The 17,170-nt window shown below is 38.5% G+C and overlaps 1 pseudogene; it reads right to left on the bottom strand.

Annotated features, from left to right (window-relative positions):
- Positions 1 to 5,475: 5,475 nt before the first annotated feature.
- Positions 5,476 to 16,656, bottom strand: LOC121379609 (annotated as a pseudogene).
- Positions 16,657 to 17,170: the final 514 nt, after the last annotated feature.

The following is a 17,170-nucleotide window of genomic DNA, read 5'->3' as shown; positions in this document are numbered from 1 at the left end:
TAGCGTAGGACAAAAGTGCAATATATATTTTTATATATATATATATGTTATATATATTATATATATATATATATATATATATTTCAATATTTATATATACATATATATATATATATATGTATATATATATATATACTGTAAATCATGAAATTAATGCGAGCAAGTAATTATGCGAAAAATGCGGCGAACAGATCGACGCAATAATAACTTGACGCATTTTGTTTAGTCTCATTCCCAATACAAAAAATGTGCAGGATTTTTACTATAATACTTCTAAATATAAAATAAAACTTTTATAATATAAAGATGAAACAAAATACAAAAACAATTTTGTTAAATGTCGTTTTGTGAATACTTCAAGAATCTTTCTTTCGTTTCGATGTTGCCATTCTATTTTCACTTTCCTGGAATATCATAGCGGTTATATAATACAGTGATGTTCCAAATGTTTGTTTTTAAAAAAGTTCATTTTGAGATGTGAGTATTTTTCAAATTTTCTTACACTTCTGCATTACTGTATACATTTAAACTGTTTTGAACATTTGTAAAATTATCATCAACAAATTTTATTACTAATATATTCCTGAAACAGTATAAAAACCGCAACCAACAATCCGTCTAAAACATTTGTCGACTCTAGAATAATTATATCTGCGTCGCAAATATTGTGCATATTTCTGCAATATCGACCATTTTACCTTTATATTCCTACTGGTGGATTAATTAGAAGCAATCACCACACACAAGTGCGAGGCATACCTTAAGTGTATTATACTAATTACACTACTTTAAGTAATTAGGGCTTCCTGGTCGACCCACCATGCGATTAGCTTAGAATATATAGTTCGCGTGCAAGCACAAACAGCGAGGTTTATCTGTCTAGTTCGCCATTAGCAGCTTCTGGACAACGGTTCCGAGGAATTTTGCTCGGAACTGCGCATCAAAATAACGATTCCATCACATTTAAACACCTTTTGTTCTATTTCGAGCTCACTGAGACCAAGAAATACTTACTTTGAAACAATCTTCACTTTGAATTAAAGGAAAAAAAGTCCGAATACCGTGCGGATTCTAGCAGCACTTTCTAGCAGACAAATACGCGGCAGACAATTTCAGCTGACCCGACGTTCTAAACACCGGACTATACGCCTTTCAAACACCGATATGCTAATTATTAGTATTCACTATAACTTAAGAATTTCAGAGTTTAAAAGGATCTTTATATAAAAAAATCACACAAAATCAAAATAATAACCAAGACTCATTTTTATGTTTTAAAAGGTCTTCGAAAGACTCATTTTTATGTCCTTTCGAAGACCTTTTAAAACAAAAATGAGTCTTGGTTGTTATTTTGATTTTGTGTGATTTTTTTATATAAAGATACTCTTACACTCTGAAATTCTTAAGTTATAGTGAATACTAATAATTAGCATATCGGTTCTATGAGTCGGTGTTTAGAACGTCCCATGCGTGTCAGCTGAAATGTCTGCCAGCGTAATTGTCTGCTAGAAATTGGCTGCTAGAATCCGCTCGGTAAAGTCGGACTTTTTTTCCTTTAAAAGTGAAGATTGTTTCAAAGTAGTATTTCTTGGTCTCAATGAGCTCGAAATATATCACAATATATGATTAGGGTGTGGAAATGTGATGGTAATCGTGACCGCAATTTCGTTCCGAGCAAAATTTCGGAACCGTTGTCCAGAAGTTGCTATGTGGATGCCTAGGGACTCGCTTTTGTGCTGCACGCGAGGTTTTATTAATAACTAAATAGTAGCTGTCAAAACAACTACTGACTTCACTTAACATGAACGATGAAGCCCAAACAATATAATAAGAACACAACTGTGGTTTTTATGTGATGTGGACTTTTGCCCGACGCATTAATAAAAATACGCATTTTTGTTCACTCATGTACGGACGCAATAATATCATGACGCATTAATTTCATGATTTACAGTATATATATATATATATATATATATATATATATATATATATATATATATTCAGCGTAACACAAACTTATATATTTTAACAGTCAGAAATAAGTGGGTTAGCAATTCAAAACGAACTAAGGCATTTAGTCTTACTAACATTTGTCAAGAAGAATTTTAGTTGCAGAATCCTGGAAATTACTTTTTGAGCATCTAGTTTTTAACATGTTTCGGACGACCATGTCCCCGGACCCCTTAAAAACATGGACGCTTCGCGCTTTCGATCTCAGCCGGGTACAGTTTAGACTCCTTCTCTGCACATTTTAAGCGACTGGGATGGTTAACGTAGCCTTGAAATGTAATGCAATTATAGGTAGTACTAAACCAAATAACTTCTGGCTGGGTCAAAGTTCGAGGTGCACCCAACTTTTGATAGAGAAGTGAACACCACAAGTCCTGTGATTGGTTATAAATGTGAGTGTGTTGGTTGTAAAAAATAATAGTTTCATCTGGGTAAAAAAAAAAGTGCAATTTTATTTCATCTAGTACCAATGTGTCAAGTAGCCTTGTGCTTGAAACATGTATGGGGTACCTGTAAAAAAAAGTACTCGAATTTTGTGCGAAACTAGGGTAGTCATAGACGCTACCCGTTATCTCAGAAACGAGCAGCTTGACCCCCATTTTTTTCTGATTCACTTTAAGTGTAAGGGGTGGTAGTATTTATATCCGTGGCGTTTATGTCGGTTGATACGTTGCAGGTAGGAGTTTTAGCCACATATGTTACTATTGTCGTCTATGGGATTTGATTTGGTAGTATACACCCTATAACAGTTATAGTTCGACTATTGGATGTCAAACATTTGGTAATTCTGACTCGTAGTCATCGGAGGAAACCCGCTACATTTTTGCATTGGCAAGGGGTCTTTTATATGCACTTTCCCACAGACAGGAAATGACATACCCGGTGCACTGTCGGGAACGAAAAAAACAACAACCCAATCAGCTGAATAGATCTACCGAGGTGATTCGATCCTGCGACGCAAGCGCCTCAGTTATAACAGAAACCAATAAAAACAAATACATGTATTTTATTTTCCACAAGACCAAAGACAAAACATGGTACAGAATAGCCTACGCGCTACAGAGACCGTTCAACAATTATTAGTAACGGTCTAGTCTAGGTGGGGGTGGGGGAATGTGTGTGTGTGTGTGGGGGGGGGGGGGGGGGAAATCAACAGGCGTGGAGAGATGATTTTTTTTTAAAGAAGTACTGAACGTTTTTAAAATCCCGTGATATTAATTCATAAATTAAATATAGATAGTCGTGGCATTAATATATTTTTCAATACAGATGGGTTTTTTAATAAAAGTTTGTTTTATAAAATATTTCAAAAATGAAAACAGAAAATCCAATAGCTTGGTCAAACTACATCACTATAACTGTCACAGACAGTTTGCAAGAATGTTACGGAACTTAAGAGGGGTGGTCTGCTTTACCAAAGGTAACATGGAGTAATGGAAGGAAGGAAATGTTTTATTTATTGACGCACTCAACACATTTTATTTACGGTTATATGGCGTCAGACACAGATGTAGAGAGCGAAAACCCGCTGTCGCCACCTCATGGGCTACTCTTTTTGATTAGCAGCAAGGGATCTTTTATATATACCATCCCACAGACAGGATAGTACGTACCACAGCCTTTGCTACACCAGTTGTGGAGCACTGGCTGGAAAGAAATAGCCCAATGGGGCCACCGACGGGGATCGATCCTAAACCGACCGCGCATCAAGCGAGCGCCTTACCACTGGGCTACGTCCCGACCTGGAGTAGTGGAGTCACACACATGTGCAGGTGTGGGTTTCAGGAATCAAATCCCAACCACCCCCACAGCTCATAACGAGTTGTGCGCGAAAGCATGAGACCCATCCCCCACCCACAAGACACCGCTCACCACAGTCTATACCATAATCTGCATATCATTTATTACACACCCGCGCCTGTGGGAACACAAATAACCAGATTTTGCGTTTGACAATAATTGTTGAACGGCCACAGATATATACCAAATACTGAACATTTTACAAAACCATAATGTCCATTTGATTACAAACAACATTTTTGTGTAGCTCAAATATTTAACAAGGAACAGATTCAGCACTTTACGTTACTCAAAAAGTCGCAGTAGCCGGTCCTACGATTAAAGGCGCACCCAGGTGGGCATTTGTAGGTGATGATTTTACCGTGGACGCACCACTGGAACTTTTTGCAGTCAGTTGGATGTCTGAAGAATCCTCTTGGGTAGTCTTGGCAACTGAACCCTGTTAAAAGTAATGTGATATTGAATGTCAGTAATGTGAGAATATATGTCAGTAATGTGAGATTGAATGTCGGTAATGTGAGATTGAATATCAGTAGTGTGAGATTGAATGTCAGTAATGTGGTATTGAATGTCAGTAATGTGGTATTGAATGTCAGCAATGTGAGGTTGAATGCCCGTTATGTGAGATTGGATGTCAGTAAAATTGTTAAACCCATTTAGCAAAATATATATAATTTACGTACTAACACACACACACACACACACACACACACACACACACACACACACACACACACACCTCCACCCCGAAAAGAAACTAAATAAATAAATAAACAAACAAACACAATATATTAACAGAAAGACGCATTTAAAAAACTCACAAAACCAAAACCATCAAACGAACAGGCGTGCCCATTACAGAACTCTTTCCATTACCGTTACCTGGTTTTCGTGTTGGCAAGGTTACGATGACTGGCCTCCTGGTGGTTCTTATCGGCCTTCTAGTCGGTCTCGGCGTCGGTCTCGGTCTGGGTGTAGTTGTAGTTGTAGTTGGTCGGCGAGTCGTCGTCGGTCGGCGGGTGATCGGCGGCCTAGTTATCGGTCGGCGCGTCGGTCGACGTGTTGGGCGTGGTACTGACGTTGCTGAACATGTTCCTCGCCTGTGTAAATAATACATTTCCAAGAATTAAATAGTTGTGTATCTAGGCATCGGAGAAAGGTGTTGTTGGCAATATATTATGGGGTCGGGCGTAATGTTAATCTAAACAATTTTGAGCTCATAACTCTTCAAGACTATTCACAAACTTATTGACCTAAAATTGGAGGACCTTTGGACCCCGCATAACTCCGCACCTGTTATTAACACGTTGTTTTGTTTCACGACATAACTAGAGGGTTGTTGTTTTTTGTTGTTGTTTTTTTGGATATCGAACTTTTAATAATTATGATTCGTAGTATTCAGAGGAAACTCGCTACAGTTTCATAGTAGCAGGTCAGGTCAGGTCAGGTCAAAGGGCTTACGGTGCACATTCAGAGCAAGATGTTGTAGCGAACGCCTCTCATAGACGTAGGTGTCGCCATGTAAATATCGAAAGAATAAAAACAATTTTTTGTTGTTGTTTAATTCAATACTAGATATGTTCCATCTTCAATTAAAAAAAAAAAAAAAAACATTATTAACCATCTGTGGAATATCTCAAGTTTTATGTACGAATCGAAATCTCACCCATTTTCTTGCAGAAGACATTTCTTTATTATATTCAACAAGGGGTATTTCTTAGCACAAGACTTCCCAGTGAAGTCGTCGTTGTCTATGGACCAGACCATGGCTCCGCCAAAGCCTTGCTTAAGGAGCCAGTTGATCTGGAAAAAATAAATAAAAAAACCCAAATCAGAAAAGAACAAGAAACTATACTGACACACAATGAAAACGCAAAACAGATATTTTTCAATATTCTGTTGTGATTAATGAAAAATATATTTATTGGACTTAAAATAACAATTTATGAGAGGAAGCCATTGATTGGTACTTTTGTATGGGTTTTAATCCTGGTTTTGTTCCCGTTACACATACAATAGCAGAAACACACAAAATGGTTTGAAATGCGTTCACTACATGCTCAATCATGCTGCTTGCAATGCACGTGAAATGCCAGTATGTGGACACATAAAAGTCACGTAACGGTGTCATATTCCTCGTCACATTAAGAATGCCACGACTCAGAGAAGAACAAAGGGAGCGAGCGTTCAAGGGGGGCCTTCGCAAAGCCAAGTTGCTAGGACCTTCAGAGTCCATCCATCAACTATTGCACGACTTGTTGAACGTCATCAACCGACCGGGAGTATCCGTGATCGACCTCAACCTGGTCAACGTCCCGTTACGACCCCACGCCAAGATCGGCAGATTCGACGACACCACCTCCGTGACCGGTTCAGAACTGCGACGATGACAGCAAGCAACACGATAGGACGTCATGGAAGGCCTATCCATCCGATGACGGTCATCCGTCTACTCAGAACGGCTGGACTCAGATGCAGACGCCAGTACAACGGTAACATCATGACACCGCGATATCGTGCTGCGAGACTACAGTTTGCTCTCAAGAATGGTAATCATCCATCAGCCTTTTACCGTATCATTGTTTTTTCTCAGATGAGTCCCGTTTCTCTGTCTCCTTTGCCGATGGAAGAGCACGTGTGTACAGGAGACTCAATGAACGGTACGCTGACGGATGTGTGAGGGAACGCGATCGGTTTGGCGGCGGTTGTCTGATGGTATGGGGGGCAATCAACTGTGATTTCAGGAGTAATCTCATCATTGTCCACGATGTCCTTACAGCCCAGCGTTATGTTGACGTTATTCTAAGACCGGTTTTCCAGCCACATTTGCGCCGTCACCGAAGACCAGGAGGTCCCCTTCTGTTTCAACAAGACAATGCCCGTCCACATACTGCAAGAATTACCCAGGCATTCCTGCAACAAGCCGGTATCACCGTTATGAACTGGCCCGCCGTTTCACCGAAGTTTAACCCAATTGAACACATGTGGGATGAGTTAGGACGCCATGTACGTCACCGCTAGCCACTACCGCGTAACATCGCTGAGCTTGCACAGGCGTTACAGGAGGAGTGGAGGAACATTCCTGTGGCTTATTTGAGATGTTTGTGCCAATCCTTTCCCCGTCGTCTTCACGCATGCTACGGGCCAATGGTGGACACACCAGATACTGACCTTGATAGTTTGTCGTTATTTACAATGAAAAGTTGTTTTAGCGGTTTCATTGTGTTTCAGTATATATTGACAACCATGTATATGTTTTGTTAAATTCAGCTACAAGGCAGGACATTTCAACAAAACAGCTTGAAATGTGTGTACGATGATCCAACAAGGTGAATTCGTGCAAGGGTTTTAGTGCAAGTATAATTATTTATTTTTATATATCATCTAACACGTCACAAAATACTTCCAACGTTTCCGCAGCCTTTCCCGCTGCCTTCCTCGGGGGATCGCAAGCCTTAATAACTATGTAATGTCCATTCTGGTACACTTAGAAATGACAGTTACCAGAATGGACATTACATAGTTACTGAAAATTGCAATCACCCAAGGAAGCCAGCGGGAAGCGGCCGAAACGTTGAGACTTTGGGAATATTTTGTAACGTTTTTAATGAGATATATAAACAAAAATTAAAATTAAAAAACCTTTCCCCGTTTGTGAGTTTAGTTCTGTATATATTTATTTTTAGGAAATGCTTCATAAGCTTCTTATAAATGTATGTGCCATGCTTGAAAATTCCTGCCTATGTACAGGTTGCTATTTGTATAAATGTATTCATAAATTGTACGTTACGTTTAATTTGATACAGGCGCAAACCATCTACACATATAAAGGTCGTGGTTCCTTCTATACGGGTCTGGGATGTTTTTGAAAATGATAATTAATGTTCCAGATATGAAAGGTATCGTCTGCTCTATGATGTTCTGCGTCTGCGCACTACCCACCTTCGACTCGACGGCTGTCGCATCCTCGTATCCGATCCACTGGTCTCCCTTTGTAGCGTAGGCGACGTTGGCCGTTCGGTCTCTCTTCTTGGAATACGTCCTACCCACCTCGCTACACACCTGAAACAATGTAGAATACAAAATAGGTTTTAAAAAGCAACAACAAAACAACAACAACAACACAACAACAACAAATAAATAAACAACAGCATTCAAGGCCCCCCAACCTTGACATGGTCAGAATGGCTGGGGAAAATAAATATTAAAAAAAAAAAAATTGTAACTTTAAAAAAAAATAAAAAATAAAAAAATAAACAACAGCACAGCTATGGAAATCAGAATACTGTGGAGGCTGGAACACGAAAAAGAAAAGTAAAGGGTATTTGTTGAGAGACAAAAGGAGCTATGTATTCCATCAGACGGCTACTTCTGGAAAGTAGCATGGGGTCTTTATATGTACTTCCCTATATACAGGACAGTAGCCTACATACAAGAGGCTTTGATGTGTCAGTCGTGGGGTACTGGTAGGAGGCTGGAGAGGGCTATTTCTCGTTCCAGCCAGTACACCACGACGGGTATATCAAAGGCTGTGGTATGTGCTATCCTGTCTGTGGGATGGTGCATATAATGGAAAATGCTACTAATGGAAAAATGTAGCGGGTTTCCTTTCTAAGTTATCAATTGTCTGACATTGAATAGCCGATGATTAAAAAACAAAATCAATGTGCTATAGTGGTGTTGTTAAAAAAAAAAAAAAACTTTAACTTTTAGGGAACTAAACGTAATTCGGTTCAGTTGCCAGTGTAGACTAGTACTGGATATCTTCATTCCAAGATTACTGTGACAATATTCGCTGAGTTCTCTCTGATTTACTGTTAGTCATTAAGGCATCTTCTCAGCAAAAACGTAGACTGAATAGTTAAAGTTTGTTTTGTTTAACGACACCACTAGAGATCATTGATTATTCAAGCATCGGCTATTGGATGTCAAACATTTCCTAACCCTGACATAGTCTTCGAGAGGAAACCCGATCCGATGTTTTCATTAGTAGCAAGGGATCTTTTATATGCACCATCCCACAGACAGGACAGCACATACCACGACTCTTGACCAGTTGTGGTGCACTAATTGACTGGATAGAAGCATGACACTATAATAATGAATGAATGAATGAAAATGAATGAATGAATGAATGAAAATGAATGAATAAATGAATAAATGAATAAATGAATGAATGAATGAAAATGAATGAATGAATGAATGAATGAATGAAAATTAATGAATGATTTAAATAACGAACGAAGCAATGATCGAATGAACGAAAGAACGAACGAACGAAAACATGAATGAAGAACACATCTATATTCCCGTGGACCGAAATTACATTTTGACACACACGCACACATACACATACACACATACACACACACGCACACACATACACATACACACGCACGCACACGCGCACACACACACACACACATACACACACGCACACACACAGATACACACGCACGCACGCACACACACACACAGAGACACATACACACACACACACACATACAGACACACACACACACACACACACACACAGACACCCACACACACACAGACAGACACACACACACACAGACACGCACACGCACACACGCACATATAATAATAATAACAACAAAAAGAAAACAACACACACTTGCAGTTAGTAACCACATTGAATCTAAAATGACATCTTTGTACGAGACAGAGTCTGGAAGGCAATAATGATACCTCGTAATTGAGGATAATTCCAGCTTCGCCGGAAATCTGCTGACGACGGCCGGCACCAATGAATGGAGCGCCCAGTCCAGTCTTCCTCCTGTCTGCCAGTCGGTACGTCCGTCCGTACAGAGGTATCCCTACCATTATCTTCTTGCGTGGGGCCCCGAGATCCGCTAGGTACTTCGCAGAGAAACTCTGAAAGAAATCGAATGTGTGGATGAATGACAAACCAGAATTGGCTACACCCAAGGTCAGGGTTTTCATAAATACAAGTTTTAATGTCTAATTTATATATATATATATATATATATATATATATATATATATATATATATATATATATATATATTGATCCGAACAAAATACATTTTTATTATTCAGCTTCGTATTTCTCCAAAAAAAAAATTGAAGTAACGAATTACTCTAATTTTTGCAAAGAGTAGACAATACTAATTCTGATTGTCATTCCTCGAATTATATAACTACATATTTTTTATTCAGTACACGAACAAAATCTTAAATACACAACATAAAATGAAAATCATCCATGATCAAATCCTAGAAACAATGTAAAAATGTAGCAGATAACAATATAATAGATCTACAATACTAAAATAATATATTGAGAAAGAAAGGGAATCCTTGGCATAATAGACCATATACTAGCACGGTGCTAGATTAGTAGAATCCGTCACCTCGGTGCTGGACGATTTCTACATACGCGTAACGTCATAACTCATGCTTTACAACGATTGACGACATAATTCTGTTTGCTGTTCTGTTTGCCATTTCACGTTGTATCATTGGTGTTTTAAAATATTTAAACAAGTTAATATTTTCAACTTTATATATATTGTCGCTGCATAAGGTGGACTATATTTTTCCGCGTATGATTAAATGTGTTTTTAGGTGAAATATTTACGAATCGTTCTACAATAAACAAACCGTACATGTAGCTTACAAAATTAATGTTTTGTTACTGTTACTTTGTTACTATTAAATGGGCAAGAAAAAGAATCAATCACCGTTGTGAGGTATAGATAAGGTAATTCCAACCCTCGGGACAAAATGGTTTTGCAAGGACCTTCGTAAACCTTGGCCCTCAACCCCCCCCCCCCCCCCCCCCCCCCCCAACTCGCCCCCCCCCCCCCCAAAAAAACCCCAATTAATAAAAAATAAAAAATAAAATAAAATACATGCTGTCCCTCGGATTGGAATTATCAATACGTCACAATGGTGATTTTGTTTACGGTCATATGGCGTCAGACATATTGTTAAGGACCACATAGATATTGAGAGAGGAAACCCGCTGTCGCCACTTCATGAGCTACTCTTTTCGATTAGCAGCAAGGGATCTTTTATATGCACCATCCCACAGGCAGGATAGTACATACCACTGCCTGTGTTACGCCAGTTGTGGAGCACTGGCTGGAACGAGAAATTGCCCAAATGGGTCCATCGACGGGGATCGATCCCAAACCGACTGCGCATGAAACGAACGCTTTACCACTGGGCTACGTCCCGACCCCAAGATGTGATGTGGGACTGAATGTCAGTAAATGTCAGATTGAATAACACGGTTAACTTCGTGACACTATGGATGTTGATTGCAGTCAGTGGCGTAGCGAGGGCTTCACGGGGTCCATAAAATCATACGTATATACATAGTCATACACAGTGCGGGTTACGGGTACTTCAAAAGAGGTTCAAGCGCGTCTACCCTTCGCCGAGTCTCTGGCATGGCCAGTGGTTGGGCGTCGGAGAGAAGGTATTTAAAATATGGAGTTGATTTTGACTAATTTATAATAGAGAGCTGATGGCGGACAAACAAATTTGATGACGTCGTCAAAAGAATAAAACTGCATTTTTTTTTTTACAAAATTCTATCGTTATAATTTATTAGATGCCAATTTTAGATGAGCGGTCTAAAAAGGAAGAAAAAAAATGTTTTATTTAACGACGCACTCAACACATTTTATTTACGGTTATATGGCGTCGGACATATCGTTGAGGACGACACAGATAATGAGAGAGGAAACCTGGGCAAGGAATCTTTTATATGCACCATCCCACAGACAGGATAGCACATACCACGGCCTTTGATATACCAGTCGTGGTGCACTGGCTGAAACGAGAAATAGCCCAATGGGCCCACTGATGGGGATCGATCCCAGACCGATTGCGCATCAAGCGAGCGCTGTGCCACTGAGCTACGTCCCGCCCTGTCTAAAAAGGATTATTTATATAAAAATAAACTAACTAAAATATTAATCCTAGGAGGACTGGTCGGAGAGGGTTTGGCTTTAAGACAAGGACAGATTATTAGTTATATAATTATAGGGTCTCTCTTCCCCTGGGGCCCATTCCACGAAAGAATTGTAGCTAAGGTTAATTGTAGTGACTTAAGGTGAGTTTTACAACTGGCACCGTAAACGTTACAGTCGTTCCACAAAGCAACCTTACGGTAGTCGTAAATGCCCCTTTAATGATTAAAATCGTCTTTGCGAAGAAGTGCGAATTAGTTAAATAATTATTTATGATTTATTATTTAAATTGGTTACCGACTTTTCGGAACATCTTGGATGTAATTCATTGATATCGGAAATCCATAAAGTAACTTTGTCAGTTAATATACTAAGCGATAATTGCCGAATGCATAAGTTATCTCCCGTATTTTCGTGTGAAGGTCGTATGGCCTAGAATGTTTTTCATGGAACGCCGAGTTTCATGAAAGGTATTTGGTATATATTAGATCCATTTTTTTAACACCAAACGTTAGAATCCTTCTTATAAAATTATCAAATCATCATCTAACTGCCATTAGTGGCTTACAGCTGGTTCAAACTTATTGTAAATGTTCACAGTAATTTACAACGATAATAAATTACGCCGCATCGTGGAAGGAGCTGGCGATCGTATAAACAAATTAAGGTCGCGATGGTAGGTATTTACGGCGACAGTAGAGCTAAGATCGCTTCGTGGAATGGGGCCCTGGCCATTATCTCTGGAGCTGTTATTGGTCCAATACACACCACGGTGAGTTCCGGTGTCGGGTCTCCTCTGTAGGCGTGTAAAGGACTCTGATGACCAATGACCATGGGTCTATCCCAAATGCCATGGAAATCGTATGACATCAAATTCATAAAATCCAAAGCTCTGCAAAACAACAGCAAAACAAACAACATTAAACAAATAATTATATCTATCAACAAGAATTACTAGGATCGAAAAAAAACACCGTTATGAATGAAATTAAAAAAAGAAGAAAAGAAGAGTTTGTTGTAATACAAGTAATACCCGAAATATCCTTGTTAGTATGGGCCAAAACAACAGAGACGTTGATCTAAAAAGGATCATCCGAAGGCGGGGTTGATAAACCATTGTCGTGTTCAGGAGGGCAAGCGTTCGCGATCAGTTGGACTGGTACCATCGTATTCTATCATATGACATTCAATTAACGTTTGGTGCAAAAACCAATCCAGCCAACATGCTTCATCTATGCGGTCGGTCGGCCTGTTGGTGTACGTCTCTTGCCAATAAAGAGCAAGGGTCAAATTCAAAAAGCTTTCTTAATATCTGTTAAAGGCATACTGTCACGGATTTAAGGACCTTGTTTCTCTAAAAATGGATAATAAATAAAAATTACATTAATTGTTGGAAACCAAATCTAGCTATCGCATCACCTTAAAGGGACATTCCTGCAATTTTATAGATGTTGTCGACTAACAGAGACTTTGTAACGATTGTATTTACACATCAAATATATTTTTCTACATAAAATATTAGTGTTTATATATTAAACGTGTTTCTGGTCGTTCTACTATTTATATTAGGTTATATTTCATTTTATTTCCTAAAATAAAAATTTTCGTACGTACAAAATTAATTGAAGACAAAATCCAGTTAGGGCTTCTTACAAATATTAAGACGACCAGAAACATATTGAATATACAGACACTGATATTCTAAACAAGAAAATATATTTAATATGTAAGTTTAATCGAAGAAATATTTTATTTTTCGGAAACATGTTATAATGCAGCAAACTCAGGAATGTCCCTTTAACTGAACCATGATGTAGTGAAATCCATGTCATCCCACTTGGCAATTTTAGTTTTTGAATTATGGACCATTGCCATAATTCATTTATTTTTACAAAATGTTATTAATAAATGGAATATGATGGTTATGAAGATGGTTAAATAAAGTACATTTAGGGACAAATCAAATTACTTTGTGTTCAGGTAATTATTTGTTAGACCATTAAATAGGTCAGTGGTCTGTGACAATATGCTTTTAAGTAACATCTCTCCATCCTTGAATGTCGTTTTACATCGCACTGCATGATCACAAAGTAGACTTCAAGTGTGTTTGTTTTGTTTAACGAAACCCTAGAACACATCGATTAATTAATCATCGGCTATTGGATGTCAAACATTTGGTAATTCTAACTCATAGTCATCAGAGGAAACTTGCTACATTTTTCCATTAGCAGGAAGGGATCTTTTATATGGACTTTTCCAAAGACAGGAAAGCACATAACACCGCCTTTGTTGTCAGTTGTGCTGCACTGGTTGGAACGAGGAAAACATCAGTTGAATGGATCCACCGAGTATCCGTGTTATCATCGCTTATTTTTTTTTAAAGTTTGTTTTGTTTAACGACACCACTAGAGTACATTGATTAATTAATCATCAGCTATTGGATGTCATACATTTGGTAGGCCCTAATTCTGACTCGTTGTCAACAGAGCAAACCCGCTACATTTTCCATAATGCAGGAAGGGATCTTTTATATGGACTTTCCCACAGACAGGAAAGCACACATCACTGCCTTTGAGCAGCTGTGATGCACTGGTTAGAATATAAAATAAAAAAATCAGCTGAATGAATCCACCGAGGTCGTTCGATCCTGCGACGTAGGCTCCTCAGGCGAGCGCTCAACCGACTGAGCTGAATCCTGACCCCGCAAAGTAGAGATATCCAGAACATACCAAGCATGGTCGGTCGTCCGTGTCCTATTTCATCGTTCTATTACTGAGAAAAAACATATCCATCCAGTGCACTACAACTGGGATATCAAAGGCCGTGGTATGTGCTATACTGTCTGTGGGATGGTGCATATAAAAGATCATTTGCTACTAGTGCAAAAAATATAGCGGATTTTCTCTCTAAGACTACATGTCAAAATTTACAAATGTTTGACACCCAATAGCCTATGATTACTAAATCAATGTGCTCTAGTAGTGTCGTTAAATAAAACAAACTTTAACAAACGTTGTGCACTGCCCCAGCAAAGTAGACAGACGCAGAACATATCAAGCATGGTCGCCGTGTCCTATTTCATCGTTCTATTACCAAGGAAAAATATTTAGAATTATATTTTTTTTATCTTGTCTTAGGGTAACTTACTTTGAAATCCGTGGGACCTCGTAGGCTCTATCCATTGTGTATTTCCCACCCACAATGGCGGCACTTAACAGGAGTCTCTCCCTGTTGGTCTCCCTTGCTTCCCTTTCAAAAGCTGCTCTCAATTCCTGCTCGGCAAATATAAATACATTAGTCACGTTGTTTTACAAAACATCTCTTTGTGCAGAGATACAACATTAAATATGATTAAAGAGACATTCCTGAGTTTGTTGCATTGTAAGATGTTTCCGACTAATAAAATATGTCTACGATTAAACTTACATATTAAATATATGTTCTTGTTTAGAATATCAGTGTCTGTATATTCAATGTGTTTCTGGTCGTCTTAATATTTGTAAGAAGTCCAAACTGGATTTTGTCTTAAAATAATTTCGCACGTACGAAAAAAATTAATATTTTAGGAAATAAAATGAAATTTAACCTAATACAAATATTAGAACGATCAGAGACACGTTTAATATACAGCCACTAATATTTTATGCAAAAAATATATTTGTTATGTAATTACAATCGTTAAAAAGGCTCTGTTAGTCGATAACATATTAAAAGTTGCAGCAAACAAAGGAATGTCCCTGTAAGATAATGGTCGTTGTTGAATGAAAAAACCCACCTCTAACAGCTTATTATGTAAAAGAGTCTAAAATATAATGCACATGGAAGCCGTCAATACATCACATAAATATACTTGATGATAAAAGTTTTGAAGCTAAACGGAAAAAGAAAAACAAACAAACAAATAAACAAACAACAGAGACAAAAGCAGAAAAAAACACGAATGAGCGACAATTAGGTGTCAAATGTATGATAATTGGCTAGAAATAGCCTAGAATACCTGGGTTAAAATATCACTACTTATTTTTAGCATCAGCAACTGCCTGTATTTTATATCTCCTTTTCAACAACCAGGACAACACATATACATTGTACATACCTTTTGATATACTACTCTCTCTCTCTCTCTCTCTCTCTCTCTCTCTCTCTCTCTCTCTCTCTCTCTCTCTCTCTCTCTCTCTCTCTCTCTCTCTCTCTCTCTCTCTCTCTCTCTCTCCTCTCTCTCTGTATGTGTCTCCTCTCTCCTCTGTTCTCTGTCTGTGTCCTGTCCCATCTGTCTGTCTGTCTCTCTCTCTCTCTCTCTCTCTCTCTCTCTCTCTCTCTCTCTCTCTCTCTCTCTCTCTCTCTCTCTCTCTCTCTCTCTCTCTCTCTCTCTCTCTCTCCATCGAAGTATTTACTACATGTACATGTATTTAAAATGCTTTAACACCTGCGTTTAAGAAAAAAAGAAGAAGAAACACACACACCCCTCCCCCCGAAAAAAAGAAGAAAAAAAAAAGAAAAAAAAAGAAACAGGCTTCGTAAATTCGGCCATTGGTATCCAGAGCAGTTAAATTACATTTCTCAAACTGGTTACCTCGCAGAAGACCGAAAATCTGCGCTTGTCTTCGGGAGGACTCCCCGACTTGCTGGGTATTCCCAGTCAAGGTCAAGGCCATCAAAGCCGTAATAACGCAGGTAGCTCACACTGGACTGGATGAAGTCTATCATGCTGGCTCTGGTGGCCACGATCTTAGAGAAGCGCTCTGTTCCTTCGTTCCAGCCGCCCACAGCCAGGAGAACCTTCAGTTTGGGGTTCTTTTTCTTCAGGTTCAGAACTCTGAAGTACCTACGTGGAATAGAAATGTCCATGTACATAATGTATTTAAAAACTCAATGCAGACTTTAGAAACAACATAATCTGTCTTTCATTCTCAAGATTTTAATATTCAATTTGAATCACAGTTAATTAAACAAACGCTTTGAGTTCCTTTAGATGGTGATAATGATGATGAATCAGATGAGATGGTGCAGCTACTTATGTTGCTTCTCTGCTGATTCTGTTGCTTCTAGGAATGATGGTAATATTGCTGTTGATGGTAATGAAGATGATATTGCTTCTGATGACAATAATGTTGAATTATCAGTCTCCATACGTAGAATACTACAGTGTCCGGACTCAAGTTACTACACAACATAATATGTACATTTAGGACCAGATTCAGAGACAGTTTCATACAAGCCACAACTAGTTATGTATGGAAGAATATTCTTATTTTCTATTTTTCTTATTTTCGTACACAATATTGCGACAGTAAATCATATATATAACTGTAGCCATACGTTTTGTTTTCAAAGCTTTTTGTCAAAGCAGACCACCTAATTGTATTACTAGAATGCCTATTCAAATAAACAGA

Source organism: Gigantopelta aegis, chromosome 8 (assembly GCF_016097555.1).
Source record: "Gigantopelta aegis isolate Gae_Host chromosome 8, Gae_host_genome, whole genome shotgun sequence".
Classification (NCBI taxonomy): Eukaryota; Metazoa; Mollusca; class Gastropoda; order Neomphalida; family Peltospiridae; genus Gigantopelta; species Gigantopelta aegis.
This window is presented reverse-complemented; position numbering and strand designations above follow the sequence as displayed.